This window comes from Hippopotamus amphibius, chromosome 5 (genome assembly GCF_030028045.1).
Source record: "Hippopotamus amphibius kiboko isolate mHipAmp2 chromosome 5, mHipAmp2.hap2, whole genome shotgun sequence".
NCBI classification, from domain to species: Eukaryota; Metazoa; Chordata; class Mammalia; order Artiodactyla; family Hippopotamidae; genus Hippopotamus; species Hippopotamus amphibius.
The window spans coordinates 68,635,437-68,663,107 of NC_080190.1; the positions used below are offsets into that span (position 1 = coordinate 68,635,437).

A 27,671-nucleotide genomic window follows, 5' to 3' on the forward strand; every position below is an offset into this window, starting at 1 on the left:
GCATGCTGCAACTGAAGGTCCCACGTGCCACAACTAAGACCCAGTGCAGCCAAATAGATAAATATTAAAAGGAAAAAAAAGAAATGAAAATGGTGTCTTGCATGCAGATGGCCAGTAGGCAGATGAAAAGATACTCAACATCACTAATTATTAGAGAAAGGCAAATCAAAACTGCAATGAAGTACCACCTCACACTGGTCAGAATGGCCTCCATTAGAAAGTCTATAAATAAATGCTAGAGAGGGTGTGGAAAAAAGGGAACTCTCCTACACTGTTGGTGGGTATGTAAGTTGGTGTAGCCACTGTGGAGAAGAGTATGGAGGTTCCTTAAACTAAAAGTAGAGTTACCATATGATCCAGAAATCCCACTCCTGGGCGCTGGAGAAAACTCTAATCCAAAAAGATACATGCATCCCAATGCTTGTTGCAACACTACTTATAATAGCCAACACACAGAGGCAATCTAAATGTCCACTGACAGATGAATGGATAAAGATGTGGTATATATATGCAGTGGAATACTACTCACCCACAGAGAAGAATGAAATAATGCCATTTGCAACAACACAGATGGACCTAGAGGTTATAATCCTAAGTGGAGTAAGTCAAAAAGAGACAAATATCTTCTGATATCACTTATATGTGGAATCTAAAATATGACACAAATGAACTTATCTACAAAATAAAAACAGACTCAGGTATAGGAAAGCAATTTGTGGTTACCAAAGGGGAACAGGGTTGGGGGGAGGGATAAATTAGGAGTTTGGAATTAGCAGATACAAACTACTATATATAAGACAGATAACCAGAAAGGTGCTACTGTATAACACAGGGAACTATATTCAATATCCTGTAATAAACTATAATAGAAAAGAATATTAAAAAGAATATATATGTATATGTGTAACTCACTTTGTTCTACACCAGAAACTAATAGAGCATTGTAAATTAACTATACTTCAATCAAAAAGAAAAAGAAAATGGTGTCTTGCTAGCAAATGAAAGGTTAAAGAGATTTTGTTCCACTTTCTGTTAAAGCCAGGAGTAAAATGAAATATAGATACCCACTATTAATTCATAGTAGTAATTCTGGTGTTTTGAATTTGACAAAGTGAGGGTTAAAAATATCATCATAGTTAGAGAAACTTGGGTTTAAATTCCAGTTCTAATATTTACTTTCTTCTGCACTAAGGCAAATTTCTTGACCTTTCTGAAATTCAATATTCTACTCTTAAATAAAGGATAATAAAATTAACTGGTCAGATTGTTTTGGTGAAGACATGAGTAAGTAAAACTTATTTTCAATCCTAGCTGCACATTATGATCACCTAGAGAACCTTAAAAAAATTAAGTCAATGCCCCACCTCTGACCAATTAAATCAGAATCTCTGAGGGCAGCACTCATACATCAGAAAGTTTTAAAAAAGATCCCTAGGAGATTTTCTTGTGTAGCCAGAATGAAAACTGCTGATGTAAAAGCATAAGAACAGTGCCTTGCTTATGGCAGACATATTATAAATGTTAGTTCCATTCTCTTCCTTTTATAAGCTAGTTGCCTTCAATTTATATAAAACTTTTCCCTCCTGGAAAGATAAGCTTTCAGGTATGTATAAAGTTTGCTGAAAGATAGGAAAGGATATAATTCCTTTTGGCACAGTATAATATGTGAAAGGTATTTAATAGAAAATTATAAGTAACCTCTTCTCTTTAGACTTAAATGTTGAAATTTAATTTAGCTTATATTATATATCAACAGGAAGTTAATTACAATATGTGTAGTTATAATTATGGGAAGCATAGATGAATATGGACATGAATCGTGCCAATGCTTAAATTTTATGATAAATGCATTTAGAATTATTTGTTGTCATTTCTGTCTTTTTTTTTTTTTTTTTTTGGCCATGCCCTGCAACTTGCAGGATCTTAGTTCCCTGGCCAGGGATTGGACCTGTGCCTCTTGCAGTGGAAGTGCAGAGTCTGAACCACTGGACCACCAGAGAATGGCCTATTTGTCATTTCTTAAGTTGCCATCTTTATGCTCATTTCATCAGATTGCATTATGAAAAGAAAATCCATGTTGTTCACAAATTATGTTACTAAAATTGATATATAATTTCCCCAATTTATTTCTGGCAATGGTATTATCCTTCTTTCAACATAACATGCTCATAAACCTCAGGTCAACTTTGACTCCTTTTTCTCTTACTTCTTAAGTACAATCAGTTACCAAATTCTGTAGTTTCTTCTTGCTCCAGATGCAATCCAGTATTTGTCAAACTTGGCTATATATGGACCTTGTCTTCCAGTGAGATGTGTCTGGGAGCCATTAGACCCGAGAAGTGGAAAATGAGGCCAAGGGAAAGTCTCAGGTCCACTCCCTGCCTCCACTTCAAAGAGCAGCTCCGCTTTTAGTCATGTTAGGCTTCTTTGTATATGTGGTCTATGTATGTGTCATGTAATAAAAGAGATTGTTTGCTATTCAAAATTTAGTTATTAAAAATAACTTTTGTCCTGAAATTAAGTAATATTAAACACTGGCAATATGTTATTCAAATGCATAATTGATCTTGAGTAAATTGATCTTTGATAACTTTTCTATACTCAGTGTTTTATGATAAAGTCACTAAAAATTTGGTTTAGTGAAGCCATTGTGAATAAATGTGCAGTGAGATATTCTGATGTATACAGTTTATGGATAATTCCACTGATTTATTAAAATTCTAAGTAAAAATGCTTTATTATTGTTTTCTGATTCTCAAATTCAGAAAAAAAATGTTATCAAAATGCCATAGTATGTTGATAACATATTACACTAATAAAAGAGTTAAGGAGTTTCTTCAGGGGCAGAATGTACATACTCTCAGCATTAACCATGGGGCCAGGCAATGTGCTGGGCCTTTACATACTTTCATTTATTTAATCTTCACAGAAGAGTCTCAGACTGTAACATTTACTGTGTGATGTTAGACAAATTGTTTACCATCTTCACATGCAAATCAGTTGTCTTTCAACAAGAGATCAGTCCCTAACGTAGAAGTTTCACATTACTATCTTTCTTTTGACTTTCTGTTCAGATAGTTCCCTCATTCATGGTTGAGGAAGAAAAGAAATTTTACTGTCAAGCTATGACTAGTACCTTGTAAGAGATCAGTGACAGCTGCCTATGATATAGTCATGTGGAAAATACGTAAGCATCATGATAGCCTGAGAATGAACTGGGAATAGTGTGTGGAGTTTGTGTTTGGTATCTACCTTGAACAACAAGTTTTAAGTCAGGCCCCTGATTTTCTTGCCTTTTACATTACCTGCATGTTAACCAAGGCCATAGTGGGGAGCTGGATTAGGATTTGATTTAGCTATAAGGACAATTTGCCCTTTAAAGAAAAATTTAAGCTTCACTTTTCATTATTTAATATGCTGGAAATCGGAGGATTCAAAATGTGAAACATGGGAAATTTAACTTAAAAGTATAAACTATTTATCACAAACCCAGTTCTTATATCTCTGATAAAAGTCCTGTCATGGATTTGCTCCGTTTCTTGGCAATAATGCTTACTGCAAGCTTTATTACAAATTACTTATAAGTTTCTATTTTGTTGGAGCACTATAATCCTTACTCAGAAGATTTTGGCTTGGGGTGATATTAGATTTCATATCAAAGGAGAGTGCAGTGCATTGGATGAGGAAATCTTGACATGGTATGTTTGTCAGTAAATGTGTCTTATCTGAATATTATTTTCTTTATCCTTATTGGATGTTAGAGATATTTTGCTGAAGTAGGAATTACAGTGAGGATGAGCCAGCATTTTCAGGCAAGCTAGGATTGAAATTGGAGGAATAAAAGTGATTTTATCAAGGCCCTATTATCTGGTAAAGAGAAACTCATGCTTTCATCTGTTCCAATTTACACCAGGTTTTTAAATGATCATATTACTCCCATGTGTGTCACACTGGAGGTAGAGAGCCGGCTTTTTCCTGCTGTACTGGCTTGGGCACCCACTGAAAAAACATATTAGTCCATGTAGGACCGCACGGAGGAACTAATTTCCTGGCTGTTCAAGAAATATAGTAATCCCTTGTCCTAAAGCTGGGTTTATTTTTAGGAAGATGGCTGAGTGGAATGAGAATGTTAGTTTATAAATTCTGGAGACAACATATGTGAGGATTTTTGTGTTTATGTATGTCCTGAAGCCAATTTTTCCCCAGTGGGGTTTCTCTTATTTTGCTGGTTCATAGATAGCCTTCTGAATCCTATGTTTTCCACTCACTGCCTTGTCACTGAATTGTGTAACTTTCTGTTACTCTTTTGTTTGTCACATGTCTGTAATTTTATATTGAAAAGTAAGATTTCAGTTTGTATGTTGTACTTATGATTCTTACAGATTTCTATGAAAAATTCTTCCTGGTCACCCTAGCCCTTTTAATCAATAAACCACTGTTGAGTATTCTTAAGCTTCTCAAAAGCATTAACAAGAGAATTGAAAATAAGTCCATTTGCTGATACACACCACTTTGCAGAGCAGTAATGTGAATGCTGTATATGATGGGAAATATATGGCTCTTTTAAAATTACTTTTTTTCCGTAAAAATCTGAAGATTTTCTGTTGAACCTTCCACATTCTGGGCCCTTCTTGCACATATGACTTAGTAGGAGTCTTTAATGTCCTTCCCCAGTGACAAGAGCTACTGTAGAATAATATTTAATTTGTCAATAAAAGTTCAGTCTGAAATGATGTAGTGTACCTATTCCATTGGTAACGTTAAGATTAGAATAAATCACATTGTAGGTAAACTCTAAAACTCTGTTATCATTTTTGTTCTTGATTTTTGATTTCCTTAACTCAAAATCTTTCCTGTGGCAACCCAAGTGCATTGTAGGGATATAGGCTTTAGGGAACTCCCAGAGTTCTCTGGTTCCTTAGAAGTAATACGTGGAATTCTAAAGAATTCTGTCTTTACATTTTTCATTGTTCAATAATTACCTTTAAAAAATAATGGAGCACAAAAGCAAACAAAATGACTTTAGACACCACCATTCCTATATTGTAGTGGATTCTTCTGTTATAAATATCTTTAAATCTTTCATCAAATTATTAGATTCATTGTTAGTATGTTCAGCTGGTAACATTTTCTTGGATTCAGTGTTTGAATGTAGTGGATCTTAGATGGTTGATTGCACTGTTACAGTAAATTACTTGGCTGTGTGAGGATTTTTTCCTTTTTGTCTTTGCTTTAGCAGCATACCTGTTTGTTCTTGTGCATCTGAATGATAGCAGAAAATTAACAGCCATATCATATCCCTGTGATAGGATATGAATGTCCCATCTTGTTGACATCTGTTCTTTCTTACTCTTTCCCATATCACTAAATCACAACTTCATCAACGAACAGATGAAAAGCTAGGGTTGATCCTTGCAGACTCCTATTTCCTTTATCCTCTCTGCTTGTGCTTTTATTTTCCATGCAGTAGCGGGATTAATCTTTTCAGTCTACCAGATTGTGTCCTGCTTAAGACATCCTAGTGATTTCCCAGGGCACATACCATAAAGTCAAAATTCCTTATGAAGATTTACGAGGCCTTTATATTATCTGGCCCCACTGATCTATTTTAACACATCTAATAGCACTAGTCCCTTTCCAACTTAGCGCCAACACCACTGGCAGACTTTGTTTCCTAAGCAACTGACCCCGTTGCCTTCCTAAGGACTCTACATTAAATCTCATTCCTGGAATGCATGGAATTAAAAATATGCAACTGTGGTGTGGCAAGAACTTCTCTATGAGGTAATAAAGTGGACTCTTGACTGTTGACATTCCTCCCAAACCTCCCAAAGCGTAAAAGGCAAGAGGCTGACACTTAGTGAATTCTTTGCTCTGTGTTGACTTAAAACATTACACATAGGCATCCTCCAATCAGAAAAAAAATATTGTTTGGATCATACATTTGTTTCATATTTGTACCATTTGTTTGTTTCTTGGGTAGTAACAGGAAATGAAAGCAACCATAAGTTCAGCCTGTCATAATTATCAAGTATTCAAACCCAACAGCCTTTAGGGCTGGCCTAGTTCAGTTCTTTTTCCTCATTTTCTCATAGTTGGCTTTGTCTTGTCATAAATACCACATCCACAGAGAGGACTTCTGATGCTCAATCTGAAGCAGTCACTTAATCATTCTGTTGCATCAACTTGTTTTTAGTATTCTATATGATACTTATGCATTTCTGATGTTTTTCTTGTTTGTCTGTTTAGCTAACTATCCACCCATCCTCCCATTCATTCATCTGCTGCCTTCCTTAATCTCCAAGGGAGCAGGGACCTGTGTATCTTATTCCTAGCACTTAGAACAATGCATAGAATATTCAGGAAATATTTGTTGAATGAATTTTTTATTTCAAAAAGTAATTTCAACTGTTGAATAATTTACTTCCTGAGATATTTAAATAAAAAATATTAAAAAGTTAGAATATTGCTACAATGACATCTCTTTATACAGAATTCTGGAACTAATGATTGAGTTATGGTTTGTGCTTCTGTTTCATACAATAAATAAATTATTTTGTTGAATTTAATTATTTTCAATTGATAAAAGTTTGTCCCCCTGAAGATGTTTTTTTCCTAAATCAGATTTTATGTACACTAACAGTAAAATAAAAGTTTTAAGGTTTTCTGAATGAAATAAAAATAAATTAGTTCCGAAGGAGTTGAGAAAGGAAATAGATTCCTCTATTTTGTAATTAATGCTGTATTTGTTACAAGGACAATTTAGTATTCCATTAAACACCATTATTACAGAGATATTTTTGTGTTTTTAATCTTTGACCTAGTTAGAGTGGTCCTTGGAACTACTGTTCCAAGTGTCCTTCTAGTTTCCTTATCCACTGATTTTCCATGTTGTGTATGTGACAGTCACTACCCTTAGTGAAAGGAATTCAAAGATATTCAGAAAAGACATTCTCAAGGAATTCATTATAGAGCAGAAAGACACAGAGATAACTAATCGTGGCATTATTTGATGTGTTTTCTTTGTGTTATGAGTTGAATACAGTGGAAAAGTAGATGATGAAGTGACAAATCTTGATTAGGATCTTTTGAGAAGTCTTCATAGTGAATGTTTGTTTCAATGATATCTTCACATTTGTATACCACCTGAAGAAAAAATTGGACACTCTTAAAAAATAAAGTATCTTTATGATCCAAATAAATGTACCTCTAATGGTGGAATTTTGGGCAGGTGATAATCAATGGAACAGATAGTTTGGTAGTTAAGTCTTTTCCAGTGTCCTTCTCATCAGAAGGGCCAGTGTCAGATACTTTGTCAGCTCCTAATAACTTCCTGAGGATATTAACCAGCTGGCTCATGAACTCCACTAGTTCTGCTTTTATTCTGAGGTTAGTAAAGAAACAATGGCAATTTTAAAATATATTTTTCATGTTTACCTAGTTGATACAGTATCAGTTTGTAGAGAAGTGCAATTGATATCCGAAAGGTCAATGTACACAGGTTCAATGTTAGTAAGCTACAAAGAAGAGTTAGTAATGTTCTCACATTTTTGTTCCTCAGTTTTGTACTTTGAGGTCAGCATTGAATCAAACTTGAAATTTCCTGGGACCAGTGAAAAAGAGAGCCTTATTAAGGGAAAAGAAGAGCAAAACAAAAGAAAAATACAATTGTAGAGTAAAATGTTCTGTTTTGATTCAAAAGCCCACATATACTGAAGACCAGAATACGATGAGGACAAAAATATGTTGTTTTTCTCATTTATCTCAATTTATCCTTAAAGCTGTTCATCTCCTGTTGTTATATCCAGCAGGCTCTTTGAAGAGCTATTATTGTGTTTTGACTTTAGAAGCAAAGGATACATTTTGTGCTTTAGTGCAATATTTGTTTAGTTGATAAATACTTCTAGAGTACAGTGCTGGTTACTATTTTGAGAGCTTTACGTGTCATTTAATCCTCATAACCATTCTATGAACTAGGTACTATTTTTTTTTTGCTATAAAATGAATTCTTTTTATTGATTGGATAAAAAGTTGTTTAAATATTTGCAGTCATTAGGTAAAATTATGTCCTTATACTATATGGTGGTTTTAATTACATTGTTATCACGTCTGTCTCTCCTTAGGGTATTATTATTATCCCAGTTTTTTAGATGAGGAAAATGAGGCACAGAGAGGTCAAATAACTTGTCCAAGGTCACTCAGAGGTCTGCTCCAGAACCCAGGATCTCAGGTTCCAGGCTCTGTTTCCTTTCAGTGCTGCATTCATTCTGTTTGAGTTGTTTTAGTTTAATGGACTGCAAATTGTAATATGAACAAGTAACAATTTGTATATAGATTTTTGATTTAGCAAGAAGAGAGATTTAAATGCAATAAAAGATGGATATATGTTAAAAATTATAGTACACATATTTCTAGAATTTTCTGGATGTAAAATATTTTCTTTAAAATTTGGGGACATGGCCTAGATTGAGCTGCCAAAAGCCCAGGAAAGTCTGATCTATGAAAACACATTTCTTTTAAATCCCACAAATTCTGTGCTTGCCATTCTACAGAATTACGTAATTTGGGAGTCCCAGATGGTTACCAGCTGATCCACTTGAATGATTTTGTTTATTCTCTGAGAGGATTTATATAAGTGCTGTGATGTGTGTAGCTATGATACTCATGGGCAGAGTTGTCTATATATTTTTGTCTGAATGTTCATCTATATTTTCAAAGCAAAGAGAATGTAAGTGCTTTTTTCGTTGTATCTCTTTGCTACTCTCTAAGAGATAGATATATAGATAGGTAGATAGATCCAACACTTAAAATATGCTTTATTAGATTGGAGAATTAGCACTGAATACTTCATTATCACTTAAATCTAGTTCTTGATCTCCAAAGAATGATATTCAGAGGAAAAACTTGCCAATGCCCCACAGCAGAGAGTTGAAACCTTTCTTCTCTCATTCAGTTCTGATATCTTATTCGTATCACTGGAAATAGGGTGTATTGTGGAAACTCTAGTAAGCCGGGAGTCTCCCCAACCCAGTCTTAGTGCTAAATCTCAGGAGTGACACACATTACCTCCCTAAGGTGTTCATATGACATATGACATGCTAATGTTAAACAACGTGGGGGCAAAGAAGGGGTGAACACTGCCTTGCTACTATAGTCATAGACTTTACTCCACTACTTTAATAGTTGTATTCCCCTGGATCACCGAGACAATTTCTGTATGCCTATAGGTTATCAAACTGTGGGTATTTTAAAAACTTTGCAATTCACAGAGAGTTATGCACTTAATACAGAGGAGGCTGGTTAAAGGTTTGTTTTTACTAAGCTCTGTTCTTCATCTAATGCTTTTGATCCAGGTCATTTCAACATTATTTCTATGCAACTTCCAAGGAAGTACCTGATTAGTGTGTGTGAAGTAGGAGGCAGGTACAGCTCATGGATCCACAGAAGGTGATTCAGTACAATAGTCAGTAGTTCACATTTGGGACATCTGACAACATTTGAAATATATTAGGAAGACATTCCTAAAGGCTTGACCTAAAAAAAATGGGGAGGAGCAGAAGAACAATGAATAATCCCTGGCAGGTAGATTTGGGAGAAAGTGGTGTAACAAAGACATAAATAATAGATGAAGTAATTGAGAATCTCAGACTACAGTAAGAAAATATCATTTGGATACTTGAATTTTTCATTCAGAAATGTAGATTTTCATCTTGCTCTCTGGCATCAATATAGGCACGTTAAACATTTTTATTTTTCAATTTGATCAGTCGGGTTTTCCTGGTGGTAATTTTCTCTGAAGGAGCAATTTGGCATTTTTAGGAGTGTTTTTGTTATTTGCTGTCATGGGCTACAGTTTATTCTGCCGCAATGGTAATTAACTAAATGGTACTCCAGTGGTCTAAAGGAATGAATATGTCTGAAGTATTCAAGTTGCAAAAAGGAACTGAGTTACTAAGAGATGAACATGAAGTTTTATAAAATATTATAGTAGAAATCTCAAAACTGTTTTCCTGTCATGCCAAAACTCACTTTATTGCTAACAGGAATTTAGAGGTCAGTCATGGGAAGGGTGGTCAGTATTTGGAAAGACTGAAGCAACTGGCCATAGCAATAGGTCATGACATTATCATCAAGGAGGTCTAGAGGTAGACAACAGACAGAAGAGGTCTTTATACATTTGCAGGGAATGTCATGGAGGACAGATGGCAGGGAGCCATCCATGGGGATTGGGATTCACTATCAAGACTCTAGTTCTTGGAAATTCTTAAGGAAGAAGAATTTATTACAGGAACTGGGACACCAGACAGTAAGGAACTAAGACATAGGATCAAAATTGAGTTACTAGACTAAAACAGAAGTCCCATTGTTTAGAATTAAGGTAAAAGGTCAGGATGGAACCAAGATGAAAGTTTGGATATTCAGCGAGCTCAGCTTCCCACACTTTCCCCAAATAGGGGAAGATAGATTTCAGAACTAGGTGAGATGTATAGGTGAGATCTAGAGGCCTAGTTTTTCGAAGTTAAAAGGATCTGGGGCAGGAAGTTCAGTATATTTCCTCATAGAATATCCCTTTCCTTTTTCATCCATTTTACAGCAGCATCAGATCAACATTAAATTATTTTCCTTTGGTTTAACAAACATTTTGTTTTTCCCTGATTTATATAAAGATTACTTTTATAAAAGATGAATTTTTGCTTTGCAAAATATATTTGAGTGTCTAGAAAAATAAAACGAGTGTACTTTTTGACCCAGGAAATTCATTGTTTGTAACAGAAAAACCAAAAGTGGATGTATACACTTTCTCTCTCTTATTTTACATATGTGTATGCTGATATATGCATAAAACATTTTTTTTCTGGAAGGAAACTCAGGAAACTATTAAAAATAAATATTTTTCAGGACAGAGAACTGTGGTGAGGGGAGCATGTACCTTTACTTTTACTAACTGTGACGATGTTGTACTGTTAAAAACAGCCATTACCTGAGCAAAGAGATTATGGAATTCATTTCTTTTTTTTTTTTTCCCCCTCTTGTAATCTCTCTCTCTGTTTCCATATATATTTACAAAGCCTTAATAAATAAATATTTTCCTCCTGGTATAGAAACATTTTAAAAATTTTCATAAAGATTAACTTTGTATAAGAAGATGAATCTTTCCTTTGAAGAATATAAGCTTTTTTCATAAATCAAGCATAAGGAAATTCTGTAGCAAGCTATTGCTGTAAGTAATACACTGAATTACTAGCCTCCTATCATTTTTGGTATATTTTATACTTGAAAATAGACAACTAGGCAGTTTATTAAGTCACCATTTGGCTTGGGGCCTGGGTTTTATATGTCTCTAAAATCTATAAATAAGAAAAAGCATAAATGTATTTTAGAATATATAAAATGCTTTTCACTTAATTTGGTGTTTTATATAAATTTTGTCTCTATTTATAGACATGACCTCAAATATCCCATAAAAATAGGGAAGAAAAATCAAGACTAATGCAGCTGCATTCATATTTTTGGTGGATGTTCACATAGAAAGAAAACAGCTGCTTTTGCCCTGAGTCTCAGGCACCAAGTTGATATCAGTAATTTAGGGCCATTATCAGACTAAAATGTCTCTCACCATCACAGGTCTGCTGAACCCAGCAGGTCTTCTCAGCTCTACATTCTTAGAGGCTGAACTCTGTTCCAAGAGGTAATTTTGACTTGGTCATAGACATATAATGTGGGTATTACCGTACATGACCACTCTTCCTGGGGATAATGGCACAGCTGGTCTGCCAATTGGACTTAGAAGTATGACATCAGGTTTATTTTGCTGCCAGCAGTACTGGGAGGCCAAAGCTTGCTTTGGCTGAGGAGATGATAGAATAGTAATAGATATTTTGCTGATATATTGCATTTGTTTGTAAAAACCTTAGAGTGCTTTTGCAAACATTAATTAAGCCTAGCAACATTCCTCTTAGGCTGGTGTTATTACATGATGTACATTATGTACATTTCAGAAATTTTTTTACAGTAATATCCAGGGTTGGCTTATTAGACTATGTTTAAATGATAGAGCTGACTACAAAACACAAGTAGTTTGCATTCTTTTCTCTGGCTCTGATAACCAAATATTCTCTTTGGGGTAGCAAGGGGGCATGCCTCTACATGGAAGGGATGTTACATTTTAAGCTGCTTGAGAGCAGAGATTCTTTTTTCCATTCTCTTAGCTCTTGATCTCCTCATGAATGATATCATTTTATTTTTCTTTCTATGTATGCTCCTCATTCTCTGTTATGTCTTTCTTGACATACGGTCAACACCTCACACATTAAATAGGCCTAAAGATGAAATGTCATATAACAATGCTTCCATGGAAGTCATTGTTCATGCAAGCTACTGCAGTGGCCTTTCAGAAAGGAGAAAACAAGGTGCTCCCCATTAACATGGAGTATAAAATCAGATAGGACCTGACACACTCTTACAATGTTAGTATTTATATTACCAAAAAAGGCTTTGTTATATCACTTTCATAAATATCAGAGTGTTTTTCATTGGACTACACTGATGTTAGAAACTAAATGTGTTTGCTTTTCATACTTTGTAGTTAGGCCTTCTTTAAATTTGTACTTGTCCTTTTCAAGTTTGTATGTGACCTCATCTTTCCTCGCACATATGATTAGTATATTTGGGTTTAGGGTTCTTTATATTTTTAAAAAATATCTATTTTGAATTCTCCTAATTATACATATAGATCTGGGCTATATTCAAATAATTTATAAATCAGTCATATATAATTATTAATATAAATTGAATGATTTTTTGTGTGTGCTAGAGAAGACTGTTAACGCAAGCCCATTCTGATCCTAAAACAAAATAAATATGAAATACTGGCAATTTGTTTAAGCTTTTAGGTGAATTTAAATCCTTAAATGTATTATTAACCAAAGCACTAAAGAGAATTTTAACTATCTTATAGGGAAGTGGGAGATTATCAATTTTAAGACATTTTCTTTTTAAGGCTATTTACAATAGCAGTTTGAATGAACAGGTGTAGATATATGTTGTGTAATATGTCAGAAATAAGGAAGGTTTTCAAAGGTAAGGAATAAAACATTCCACCCTTTCTACTGTATCTCTTTAGTCAGAGTTATCCTAATATAGTCTCACTTGGAGACTTGTAAAAATTTGTTCAAAGAATTAAAGCACTCTGTAAATAGATCAAAAGTCTTGAGTGTCTAATGTAGGCTTATAAATCCCATAATGTTCATTAGGAAAAATAAATACATTTAAAAAGATTTCCCCCTGAGTTAATAAAAATTTTCTATTGGGACAAAACTTTTAAGCATTCAATTTTTCTGATCTTTAAAATTTTGTACCATAATGGTATTCTGTTTTATAATCATAGTGATTATAACATTCTCTATCCTCTTATTTCAACATCCACTAAAGTAAGAGTTTGCATTGGCTTTTAAACTTATTATATTTTTGAATTGAATTAGAATTTTAAATATTGTGAAGAGCCATAATATCAAATTTAAAAATCACATAAATTTATATCCTTTATTTTCATGCTCTAGCTTGTTTTATTAGTGTACCTGAAAATCTGTAAGAGCATAATTTTGTTATTTCATATTTACATTAAGCACGTATCTATCAGCTAAATATATCAAAACATCCCAAGATCAGTGCTTATCTCTGGCCCCCAAGAAAAATTATTTAAAAGTGCCCTTTCCACTCTTCCTATCCCTACAGATAAATAACTTAGGAAATTTAATTTCTATAAAATCTCTAGGATATCCCACAAGGAAAATGCATGGATACTAATAGGCCAACGTACACAATAGAGTAAATAATAAGGCAGCTAATATTTCCTCTATATTTGACACATTTGTGATGACCCAGTTTGGGTTAGATGCTCAACCATGGGAAAATCATCCGAAAAGATGACAGCTGACATTTGAAACCTTTGGTTGGAAGGAATATTTGCTAGAAATAGGGGGCTGAGAGACAAATCAATATCTTATTATGAATACCTATCATTTCATGAGCATATATATGTGTGTAATGTCAGGCACTACGCTGGGCACTTAATATCCATTTTTTCTAAATAGAAAAGAAACAAATGTTAAGGCTGATTAAGGAATATCTGATACACCAGTTTATGTAAGCTATAGGAGTGAGCAGCAAAGTTTCAATTCTTTTTCAGAGGACTAGGATCTATGAGTCATTTAGTTTGTAACAAGTTATGATCTAAAAAGAGTATGACTTACAAATGTAAAATATTTCTGTTGTATCCTGGGAAAGTTTATTTTCCAGTACCCACTTATATTGTTGTTCTTTGATGCTGCAGGAGCCACTGCTGCCCGTGTGTGTGTGTGTGTGTGTGTGAGAGAGAGAGAATGGGACTTGAGTCTGTGCTTCCTAGCTATGAATCCTTACCCTTATTAATTCTAAGAATTCGTATGGATTTTAACCCTTTTACTTTCACCACAGATTTCACAAACTTTAAAACGCATAACCAAACACATACACGTATGTATATAAATCAGCGTTTCTTCTCAGAGTTGCATCTGAAGGGGAAAAAGTAAATAAACTGAACTTTGAAGTATCTTCCTGCTATAAAGTGCAATGCTTTGAAATTTCTTCTTGTTATGAAGTGCATTTGCTTATTTTTAAGCAAATGACCATGCCCAGAATATTAAATATCCAGAGAAATGACATAATTTTATGAATAAACTTGAACTCTAAGATCTTTTATTCTGGGGTTATATTAATATCTACTTATATAAATAAATAAATTATAGTGATGCATGTCATGATTGCTTATACAAATCCTCCTCTTTAATAGATATATAACCACTCGGTTGGCAGGGCTAAGGTGGGAGACAGAGTAATACTGTTTAAACTCTTTTCCATTTTTTTTTGAAAAAGGATTTAATTAAATACATCTATTCCTCTGCAATTGCTCTTACCAAACCTACACAATTTCAGGACTTCTGTTGGTTCATTCTTTTCAGTAGCTATAACAAAGAAATATTACATATAGAGAAAAGATAAATATATGACTTCAAAATTGGTTGTGAGAGTAAGACAGAATTTTGGGGTGGCTAGGTTTAGATGGGTTTTATGCTATGATTTGTTATAAAAATAAAACCTTTTCTGACTTGCATGTAGCAGCAGGGATTTCTTAACCCTATCTTGTGCCCCTAGTAAGGAATTTAGAAACTTAAAATAAGTTGTTGGATAAAAAATCATGCCTCAAAGTGTGAAGATTAATAAAATTTGTGAGAGTACTGAAATTAATAAATTTGAAGTATAATGGAGGGGATCAGTCTATTGTGGAACTGTATAATAACAATCCACATGCTTTAAAATTTTTTTTAAATATAGCAAAGGCAACAAAATTGTTTACTTATGTCAAATCCAGTATGCGAACTTTGATCACAGCAGCTTACAGACTTTTTCACCTACCTTCAGACACCGTCTTGACGCTCCCAGAGAGATCCCCTGCCAAGTGACATTTGTGCCGCACTATTGTCACTGCTGTAGGCTGTTGGCCTGGTGTTCTCTTTCTCAGCTTTGGGGTTTGTCCTGCTACCTCTTCTCATCCAGCTCATGATATTCCACCACAGCTGTTTAGTAGAGCAAGTAAGAAATAGTGGCAGGGCTAGTTTATACCACAATGTTGGAGTTTTGCTTGGTGTCACTCCTTGTCTACTTCCTGTGCTAGCCCCCTTACCACCTCATCAAAGCTGAATTTTACTCAGTACTTTTTCTTCTCCCAGAAGCAGAAGAAATGTCATCCCAGTCATTTTGTTATTTACTTCCAAATTCAGGCAATTTGGCTTTTACTCTTTCTCTCTGCTCAGATTTCTCTCTCTTTTCTCACTCTAGCAAGATTTCCTGTGCTGGATTTACAGATTCAAGTTTCTTTTTTTGAGGACCTTCAGTATGGTTAGAGAAAACCTATGTCACCTTAAAATTATAGGCCTTTTTGTACAGTATTTTTGTCTTTGACTTTTTTTATTAATTGAAAATATTGTCAAAACTGGTGGGAGGGAGAAAACAAAAACTCTTCTGATATATATACGTATATATGTATATATAATATTTTTATATATATATGCATGTATATATACTCAAACTCTTCCTAGTATTATTGTTAATTAGAATATTATTATCATTTCTTTCTTTTCTCTATGTGCACTATTGTTTTACTTATTTCTCTTTCTGGTGATTTCCTTTCCAGGGAGAAACTAACTTTCTAGAAATTCATATTGCATAGAAATTCAGAGGGAGGGAGGGAATATGGGGATATGTGTATAAATACAGCTGATTGACTTTGGTGTACCTCAAAAACTGGTACAAGAATGTAAAGCAATTATATTCCAATAAAAAGAAAAAAAGAAATTCAATTAAACATGTAGTGTAATCATTGTTTCTTTCCTGGAAAGAAATAGATAAAGGACATAGTCTCTGCTTTTTTAGGAGTTCTATTTTTGGAAGCAAACACATAAATCATGATTCAGTAAGAGAGAATATAGTAATAGTAATATAGGAAAACTATTAATTAATCATTATTTCACGAATGCTAGAAATATTCAGTGACTGACCAAACGAAACCAAAAAAAGACAGAAACAAGAAACAACAAAACAAAACAAAACCCTCCCATGCCAGAAAAACATTGTTATTTAGCCTGGAAAGTTGAAAGCTTAGGAGGGATATGATTGAAGACTAAATGATTAAAAAGCAAAGGAAGAGTTAAAATGATCTTGTCCTCAAAATCTTGATACATGGATACAAAAACAATCCATGGCTCCTATTCGAACCTTAAAAGAGACACGAATGGGTCAATAGAGAAGAATACTTACTTTAAATTTTTTAATGACTATGAAATTTGTTATGCTAATATATAGTACAGTAGGAACACAATTGAATCAAAAGAAATTTGAGTGAGTTATTAATATATTTTTTAAGGGAAATTGATATATTTGTGAGATTGTGAGTGATCTTTGAGATTTAAACCCAGTGCTTTTGTTTTGGGGGGTTAAAATGATCATCCTATATTCCAAAACACGTATGTCCATTGGTGTCACTGCTTATACCTGTTATGATGCAAAAAAGGTTTACTCTCATTGTGAGATGGGAATTATATTGAGCTGAAAGGCTATATTTGCATTATATCAGAGATACAGGAAAAACATGAAGTTAGTACCACCATTCTTTTATTCCCTGCCATCTGTGGTAACATTACAAAATACAAGCTTCCAGGGTCACCCATGCTCACTAATAATCTTATTATACTGCTTCATTCTTTGTACCTCTATACTTATCCTCCCCTTGTTGTTCATCTCAAAATCCTTCCCGTTATTCCCTGGAAACATATCACCTTGAAAGCAAATTTGACCCCTTAAAGAACACCCTTCCCCATCCTTTTTCATTAGCCAAAAGATAGTTCTCTCTTGACATCATTTGCAATGATGTCTGCTCATACACCCACCCTCTGAATGTTGTGAGTCTCAGTGATGTTAGTGAAAGTTCATTCACTTTGCCCTTAACTACTAAATCCACAGAATATATCTTTTCTATTGTGTAAACATTTTTTTTGAAGCTCATAACATTTGACTATCACCTATCCCGAGCTACCATACCTCAGCAATTGTTACAGATTTGAAGACTGTGGAATGATTTGGCCTTAGTTTAAGGTTACTTTCTATGTGGTCTGCCAGCAAACTGGCAAGCAAAGAGTACACAGGATACTTGCAAGACTGAGGATAAAACTTACTGGATGCTGGTCCCCAGTGCCTCCCTTGCCCTCTTGGTGGGTGCCCAAGGTTCAGTGGCTTATATAACAAGTGGGGACTAAATAAGCCACCAGATCCAGAGTAGCCCAGAACTTCTGTCTCTCTGTTTTTTAGTGTGAATGACTGGGAGAGTGGCTACATCAGCATTCTGGTGTCCACCATATTATTGTATGAGGAAATTCATGATATATCACAGTAATATACTTTCTAACTTATCATGGTGCCAACCTACAACAGAACTCACCACAGGCTACCCAGCCCCTATTTATTACCACTTTTCTCATTTTTTCTCATCATCACTTCTATATTTTTCAGTGATTATGAAATTGACTTAGAGACTTTTCTATTCAAGTTCAGCCATCAGGTGAATGACTTGTGTGTCTCTGTGGATTGCCCCATCTACCACCTCGTCCCAGATTTCTTTCACTTAATCAAATCTAGTAGCCTTTGACCCGCTCTTCCTTGTCGGCCTTTTTACACTGGGCAGTTGGTGTGTTAAATAAGTCAGAGTTTGTATTCCAGGTCTGCTACTAACTAACTGTGCAAGGTTGGGCATGTCATGTTAACTTTACTCATCTTTGGTTTATTCATTTATAAAAATAATCAGATAATTAAATGCAGTGGCATATGTAAACTGCCAAGCACAGTGCCCACAGATTCTGAAAAATGCAAGTTTCAGCTCCCCTTCATATGGCTATATATTAGATCTTATCCTTGTATAGAATTTTCAGTCTCTGACATCTTAAACTACAATCTCATTTTATAATCATATCTTCTTATCCTTTGGGTTTACCTGCTATATTTACTCTCCAAATTCATTCAAACTTTCAATCTGATTATTTTGTCATCAAGTCTATTAAACCCCTTACCAACTTACCTTTTTTCTCCTCTACTGGGTATAGTTCCATGAGTAAATGCCCCGCGGGCATGCAGTTCCCTCCGCTTCTTTGTATTTCTGCACCACTGACTACATAAAGCTTCAACTTAGAATCATTCCAACCATTTACCTTCTCTGTTCTTCTACCTGTGTTGGTACCTCTACAGATTAGTGTTCCATAGCCTTAGCTAGAGCATATTGTCTGACATATTTTATGTGTCCTTGATAAGTTTATTTTTCCATTCCTCTCAAACCTTCACTGACCACTAACCCTCATCCCTCCCATTTACATCGAGTTGATATTCTTGCCTAAAATATTAGAGGACAATATTATAAATTATGAACTCCCTCAACTCCTTGTACATTTGTATATACATTTCATATCCATGATTAACTCTTTCACTTTCATCTCCCTACTGAGAGGATCCCTTCTTTTATACAAGGTTGTATGTATTTCCAGTGAAGACCACTGTCTGCTTCCTTTTTTCATACCTAGATGCATATAATCAGCTGAATGTTGGGTTTCTACTCCTGATCTCACAGGTGTCTCAACAAACCCCAAACTAAGCATGTGCTCTCCATTCTGTCACCTCATTCACAATCTTATTCTTATATTATCTCATTTAATGATTTGTGATGTGCTTAGCAATCAAGCTAGAAGTCTAGGAGTCATAATAGATTCCTATCTTTTTCTCAAATGCTAACATCCTGTTGGCCTATTAGATCTACTGACTTAATTTCTCTCTATCCTTTTCTCTCCATTCATACTGCTGCTCCCTTAAATCAAACCTTTATCACATCTTGCCCAGATTATTGCAAATATCATCCTATTTTCCACCTCTAGGCTCATTTTCTTCCAGTGTTCTCCACAGTTTCCAGAACATTCTTTTTGAAGTGGAAATATGAGTATAATGCTCTTTACTTGAAACTACTTTGTGTGTCCCCATTGCCTTGAAGATGGCACATGTAAAATGAAGTTTTGAAGACAGTATTTATCATGTTATAAGGCCCTTTGCAACCTATCCTTGACTCTTTTCAACTGTGACTCATCTCACTCCTCCTCACTTAACCTGGGTTCCAGCCACAGATTCACAGATTCTGTGTATGTAATGCTGTTGCATGTCTCCATGCAGTACAGATTTTTCCACAGGATACCTTGGGGTTATTTTAAAATTATTTCTGAGCAACTCCCATATGCTCTGTGTGATAGTTTCCCTGCTAGGTGCTGGCAACACAAAACGGCTAAGACTTATCTCTGGTTTACCCCGGGAGGGATGGAGGCACTGAGTGGTGATTTTCCATGGGACCCACTGGCACCGAAATCATAACTCCTTTGTTCATCAATGTCGGCCAATACCCAGGATAATGACTGCTGTATAGTACTTTATCAAAATTTATTACTTTTGAATAATGACAAATAGTCATAATAGCTATCACTTATCTAGTAGTTTATTTGTCCCAGGTATTGTTGTAAGTGGTTTTACATTTATTGCCTTATTTAATCACCAGAACAACCCTCTGAGGTACATACTATAATTCTCTTTATTTTACTGGTGAGGAAATGGAGGCATATAGAGGATGTTACTTGAATAAATTGTGTCATATAAACGCATGCTCAGGATTCAGTGGAGACATAAAAGAAGGGCATCTAACCCAACCCACTTGGCTTAGAAAAGGCTTCCTAGAGCATTCCAGGCAAAGGAGAGAGCACAGCAATGGGGCATGGAATAGAATGCATAGTATGTTCTGAGTCCTGTGTTAGCGAAGGTAAAGTGAGAAAGGAAGAAGAGTGACAAATGGTGTCCAGAAATATTGCCAATATAAGTGGAATAGGATAAAAACAAAGCAGATAGAAACAAAGCCTAGTCTCTTTAATTTTTCAAGTTAATTGCTCCAAAACCTGCATGCCATATTATTTTGTTTGTCCTGCTCTTGATTCATTTTCAACCCTCTTGAATGACCTACCTTTTTGAGGTTTTTCTAAAACCACCAGGAATTAGTTATTTAAGTAGAAGAAGAAATGGCATCTGATGTCTCCATTACAGCCAGTGCTTCCATTTCTATGTAGTTCTGGTGTTGGAGATGGTCAACCAGCTGTTTGTCTTCTGCTGCTGGGGTAGGCCCTTGGCCAGGATTCATTGATTCTCCAAGTTTGGGTTATGTGGCTATACCTCTTTTTAGTTTCCATTTCCATGCTCAGTATAATCATTATGCAAAATGGGTTAGGCTAGGAAAGCTTCCACACAATGAACCATAAAATATATTGAAACAGATCTCTTTAACAAATTCTTAGACCCTTGTGTTGAGTACATTTCTTCAGCCTTACCACTCTTATCTGCGACATGTCACCTCTAGAAGGTTTATCTAACTTTAAATCTTGGAAAGTATGGTCTAGAGTCTCAGTCCTTCCTTTGTAGTGGGAAATCCTTCTGTTTTCATAAATCAGGAAATTTCTAAGTATGCTTACGTATGAGTCCTCGTTGACTCTTTTGCTCAATACTTATTTTTCTAATGGGCAATACCAGGCAGGAATTAGCCCTTACAGAAGGTTTCTTAGCAGGCCTAATTCTGGTGGGGATATGTTGTGTTAGCACAGTTGTTGAATTCACCAAGTTCATGTCCCCAACACACAGTGAGGCCAAACAAACCGAAACATTGAAGTTCGGAGCAGAGAAAGGTTTATCACAAGGGCCGTGCAAGGAAAATGGATGGCTCCTGCTCAAAAGACCTGAACTCCCTGATGGGTGTCAGAGAAGAAGTTTTTATAAGCAAAATTTGCAGGGGAGGGCTGCAGGATGTGTAACCCTCTGCCGATTGGTTGTTGGTGAGGTAACACCATGGTGTTCCAGGAATCTCAATCATCAACCTTCCGGTTCCAGCCAGTCTGGGGTCCACGTGCTTGTGCTCAGCCTGAAGTTACCATCCTCCACCTGGATGGGGGCCCTAGTTCCTGTAGAAGAACTCAGAGATGCGTATCAGATTGTTATGCCCATTCCCCAAGGAGGAACCAGGCCCAGGCCCAATGCTGCAATACTGTTTCTTCCTGCATCCTCTCACTCTTCTAATTAGTAACTGAATCTGCCCTTTGGAATTGAGGGAAGGTCTAGGAGGCAGAAAGCCTTTTTCCTACAAACAAGAAATGGGAAACAGAAAGGCTTTGACCACAGGATTCTGCTAGGGTTCACAGTGATTGGCTATAGATAGTGATCGGTGAACACTTGCTAAATGTGTGAATGGGAATGGGTCTCAACCAGAGGTTTTCTATTCATAATATTGAAAAATTCCTTTTAGTACCTTCCCTTCTATTATGTTTCCCTGAGGCTGGTAAGAAAGTGAAGGAATATCTAAAAGTGGTAAAATTTAATATACAGTAAATTTCAAGAACTCTTTTTATTGTAAAATGCATTTGAAGGTTTTTACAATAAAACCTTTATTTTTAAAAAAATCCTTTAAAGGTAAAAAACTTTTAAAGGTTCTTCTCACCTCTATAATACTATTCATGTCATTATTGTGCACATTTCAAAACTTCTTGTGTAAACATGTGGGGAAATCCTGTTTGACTTTATATTTGATGTTTAATTGAAGGTTATATTTCATTTAGTCCACAACAATTTATTTTGTCATTAATAAGCTACAGTGTCAGAATTGTTGGTCATTTAAAAGTAAATGACTAGAGACAATTAACAGCTAAATTAGAAAGTCGTTACTAAATTTGGGAACACTTTTTAATTTAAGGGCAAGAAGTAAATTTAGCGAGCAAAGTGGTGACATTTGAAACGAAATAGTTAATGTTCCAAGGCAATTGGGATGGCAAATGCATCACGTTGGTTTTTATTTAATGAAAATGGTTCCATTTAAAAATCTGAAAATTTTTTATTATGAGGTACTGTCACAGGCACAGTGAAGAGGCAAGTGTTGTGCAGAGATTAATACAAAATGTCACAGTTCCTTCCCTCACAGGGGTGACAGTCCAAAGAAGATAGAGTGCTTTTTATCAAAGGGTTCCAAATGAGTGAGAAGACTAATTTTCACTGTTCTTTTTTTCTCCCTTATATTTGCAGTGTTTTATAACTGATATGGTCAGATATATTTTAAAATTAATGTACATTTTTAATTTATGCTTTTTTCATGGTCAGCCCAGTTCCAACTCGTATTAATTTTTCAATTTTCTATGTTTAGAGGAAAAGAGAAAAAAAAACCTTTTTGCTAGATGTAGTTAGTTTACAAAGAAATAAGTAATTGTATTTTTCTTTATTAAAAAAAAAATCTTAAATTCTTGAGGCATTTTTTTTCCTCAAGTAGTTGTTTACCTATGGGGAAAAATACTTTGTGCTCAGGACACCTATTTATTTTTATGGTGGACACCTTCCAGGGGCAAGCATTACATAGAGAATATTGATTTCTACTTGACTTAATACCCAAACCTTTGCCAAAGTAATACTGAAGAAGAAATTGGAAAAGTTAAGTCTTTGATTATTTTAAAATATTGTCAGGGGGGTAAAACTGTTAACAGAAGGAGAGGTAAATGTTCCTGCCCAAGGCTACTCTAAATGTAGCTCTGAAGAGTGCAGCCTGCAAGTGATTGTGGTAGAGAAAATTGCAAAGGGGCTACTAGTTTTGTTAAACTGTGGAATGATATTTTATGGTAGTTCCATAAAAAGATCAGTTCATTTTGGAATTATTATTTCCCAATGAGAGATATAGGGAAGAAGTGAACTACTTTTAAAAGTGGGAATAGAATGGGGCTTTTTATGAGGGATTTGGTTATGGGAAAACCATATATCTTTTCTGAATCATCCCTTTTTCTCATCCTACATAAATATTAAGCACTTATGAGGGTGATTTCTACATTTTGAAAGGAGAATACTGAACAAATTTTAGAACCTGTTTCTTTTCTACTAGCCTTTGGAAGATAACCCATAGGTGAGATATCTATTGAAACTAGAAGCAAGATATATGTATCAGAGACAAATAAACCTTACAGAGATAATTATATCATGGGTAAATGGAGGCTGCTTGATTGATTTTCCCTGTTTTGATTTTATGATATCAGAGAGAACCCACATTATTCATGTATCTACATAGAGCAAGCATGTAGGATTGGAATGAGGTCAGAGTAGATGTTGAAAAACAACTTAGGAGGCTGTTACAGTAGTCAAAGTGAGAGATGAAGAGAAATATATAGGGTATTTCTTGGGATTCTTCAGAGAAACAGAAGCAATAATATATATATATATATAGAGAAAGAGAGAGAGAGAGATTTATTGTTAGGAATTTGGATCACGCAATTATGGAGGCTGGCAAGTCTCAAGAGTTGCAGAATAAGCTGGTAAGCTGGAGACCCAGGAAAATTGATGGTTTAGTTCTGGTGTGACCCCAAAGAACGAAGAATCTGATAGCCAGTGGTGTAATTCTATTTTGAAGGCTGGCAGTCTGGAGATCCAGGAAGAGCTGATGTTTCATTTAGCATCTGAAGGCAGAGAGAAAAAGCTGATGTCCCCATTCAAAGGCCATCAGGCAAGAATAATTATCTCTTGTTTGCAGGAGGATTGGCCCTTTTGTTTTATTCAGGTCTTCAGCTGATTGGATAATGCCCACCCACATGAGACAGGGCAATCTGCTCTACTCATTCTGCTGATTTAAATGTTAACCTCGTCCAAAAACATCCTCACAGACACGCCCAGAATGTTTGACCAACAAATGGGCACCTCATGGTCCAGTAAAATTGACACATAAAAGTAACCATCACGAGGTTAAATCTGGATTTAGAACGCTTGGAAATGAATTAGATATAGGGGAACAGGAAAAGGAGGAGTCAAAAATGACTCCCAAAGCATGAGTTTGAGCAACCTCTTTGTCTCATTTGCTAGGTTGAGGATGTATGAGGAAAAGCATAGGTAGTAGTAATGTGGAGTAATGAATGGAGATGACTCAAGTTCTTTTTGATGTACCTCAATATATGTGTACATATATAATTGTAAGCATTCTGATTACAGTCTCAAGTTCTTTCCCACTGACTTTGTAATAGTAACTCTAAGTCAGAAGGGGGAGGAAATGTTTATTATTTGTTATAGATATAATATAAAATGGTGAGCATGGGTGAAATTAGGTTCTGAGGAGACACTGAAAAGGGACTGGACAGAACTTACTACAGCTGCACCGAACTTACTACAGCTGCACCTAGACAGGGCTCTTGATGCACAGTGTTATTCCTAGCTATATTCCCAGTGTTATAACTCAGATGTTGGAGAGTGATCTGAGGTCTGATTTTTTCATTGGGGTTGCCGAGGATCAGACCACATCCCTAACTGTGGGAGTAGTCTTTCCCTAGAGGGAGTAGATATTCTTAATCTTAACCACTGTAGTGTGAAATCACCACTAGAGAAGGAAATGAAGACTGAGGATGTGGATCTTAAATCCTGGATTATTATGCTTATTTTATGTAAGTGAAGATACTTGGTGGAGCACAATTCTGGTTCTCTCTTCAGTCAAGCACAAGCTTTGGACCCCTTGCATTATTTATGCACTGTATTATTATTATTTTTATCAATATTAAATGTGCATCATATAGGAAATCAATAAGTATACCTCATGTGTGTTTATAATGAGTTAAAATCTAAATGCAAATATGCAAAATACATCAAAATAGAGGAAGAAAATATGTTAGTTCATGAGACAGTAAAAAAAAAATAATAGAAATAAATGTTTAGTCTTTGCTGGCTTGAATTGTCAGGCAGAAAATATATGCTGCAGTTGTGTCGAGGACTGATGTAATCCAGTGGAGAATTCTACTAGAGAGGCTTGCATTCCTTAATAGAAGAAAAAACAAAAATAGGGACAGAAAATCCCAAAACAGTGCATGACTGGCTTCCCAATTTACTTGGTTGTCATTATCTGGCCTCCCAGAACATCTATTTAGTTTGAACCATCCAGGAAGGCTCAGAATGTTTCATTGTTAACCATTTATTGACCAAGATGAATTCACTCCCAAGGTATAGGAATCTTGTTGGGAGGTTTGGTTTGCAGTCAGTCACTCAACTATACTTTGTAGGTGTGGTTTAGTTAGTATATATTAGTTTAGTAGCTAAGATATGTTGAATAAATTGGCACGATGTTTTAATTTGAAAAGCAAACCAAGTAATAAGTGTAATTATTTTTATAAGTGATTTCGTTTGTTTTCTTTTTGGTCCAGTTCATCTAATTCTGTTAGCCATGTCAGAGATTCTTCATTGTTAGTTTCTTATTAAAGACACATAATAAAATTAATATTCTCTTCTTTGTAATATCCTTCACTATGAAAGGCACTTGTTTTTGTTAGCAGTGAAGGGAATTGCATGATATTATTGATCTATAGAAAAGATTGTAGCTTAGATGCCAAAAATCGGCAGAAAGGAAAAAACCAAGTATAGTTAAAATTACTCTTAAGAGTAAATTGGAAATCAATAGGCTATGTCTCAGCAAGTTCAACATAGCCAGTTTTCCTTACAGCATTTCTCTGGTTGAGCATCAGAAGTAGTTTCTTTTAAGTGTCATACTTTGTGAAAATGCACATCTTTAAATCCCATAAGCACCCTGAACAGGGCTAGTTGTTCATATGCGGGGATGTATTGACACTTGGGACCTTTGAGCTCTTGAGGGTAGAATAGATTAACATTTTCTGTTTCATGTGTTATCTAGGTCATACAAATTGGCTGACAGAATCTTTGGCACTGTTTCTCTTCAATTTATATAATTGAAGTTGTGTAAGTTACATGTGTTTATGATTCAATTCCATCTAGATGTTTTGGTTCTATTTGGTTATTCTTTCCCTATAATCTTTTATAGGAAGAGACAGTGACATAGTCTGGAGAAAATTTTCATAGTCAAACAATAAATTTTAACATTTGTGGATGTAAGTTTGAGGAATGGTATAAGTTTATTTCATGATGCACTGGCTTTAGGAGCACTAAAAATATTTGCAAAGAATATCAATTCTAATGACTCATTAAAAAGGGGGGAACAGAGTATTTTTCCAGAACTTATCTCTCACTAACTTATAATAAATCTACTTTAGACAATGACAGTCACACTCAGGTCCCTGAAATCAGTACTTTATTTATTTATTTATTTATTTATTTATTTAGTACTTTAATTTTATTCATTGATGTTGCGAAAGTGCTAAGTTCCTAAGCTTTGTTAATGTCATAGGGTATTCAATTCTAGTTATTATAGTTTACTTACATATTATACAGTGCTTAGTGAAAACTGAATTAAATATTTGCAAAATGAAATTAGTAATATTCATTTCTATTCTACCTGGAGAATTAAACAGGTAAAAGCAATAATCAGTGTTTTCTTCTGTAGCCCATAACTCAGTTTGCTTCCTGTGAGGCACTGCAGTTCCAGCAGAGCTCTGCTCATTGATTACGGATTCACCCGGCTTAACTTGATAAATGATTTTGCCCAAGCCTCTTGTCTGAGAGGTCTATTCAGACTTTGTTGATATAAAATTTTCACTGCCCCTTTAGCCACTAATATCAACATTATTGGTAATAATCTTTGGTTTGTATGTTAGGATGTGTCAAAGTGATAGTATTTTGTAAGCCCTTTGGCAAATAAGTTTATCTGACTGTGAAATTATTTGAAGAAGACAACACTTTGTATTTAACATGATTCATGATTAGTCTGTTATAAGTAAGTTTTGAATGGGTTAGGCATGAGTTGTCTTGATTTGGGAATGACGAATTTCTGATAGCTTAGTATATTGGTAAAAATGTGCAGTACATTCTGTTATTTTGGAAGCCTTTACATAAAACCTGGAACACTGACTGGCTTATTTTTCTGGATACTACAAATTTTTCTTTTGAGACAGTTCACCATGAAACATTTCTAATTATAGGATATGCATCCATGACAAGTAACTAGAAATTAGTTATTCTCTATGTGAGAAATATAACCTAAAAATGGATTTTTGCATTGTTTCCACCATACGGGTTTTTTTGATGATTGATGATAAAGAGTGTTTACA

General features: G+C 35.0%; 1 protein-coding gene across 1 annotated transcript in view; it reads left to right on the top strand.

Moving 5' to 3' along the window:
- The window catches only part of CTNNA3 (catenin alpha 3), a 1,725,716-nt gene that overhangs the window by 575,109 nt on the left and 1,122,936 nt on the right, over positions 1-27,671 (top strand). The window lies entirely within an intron of this gene.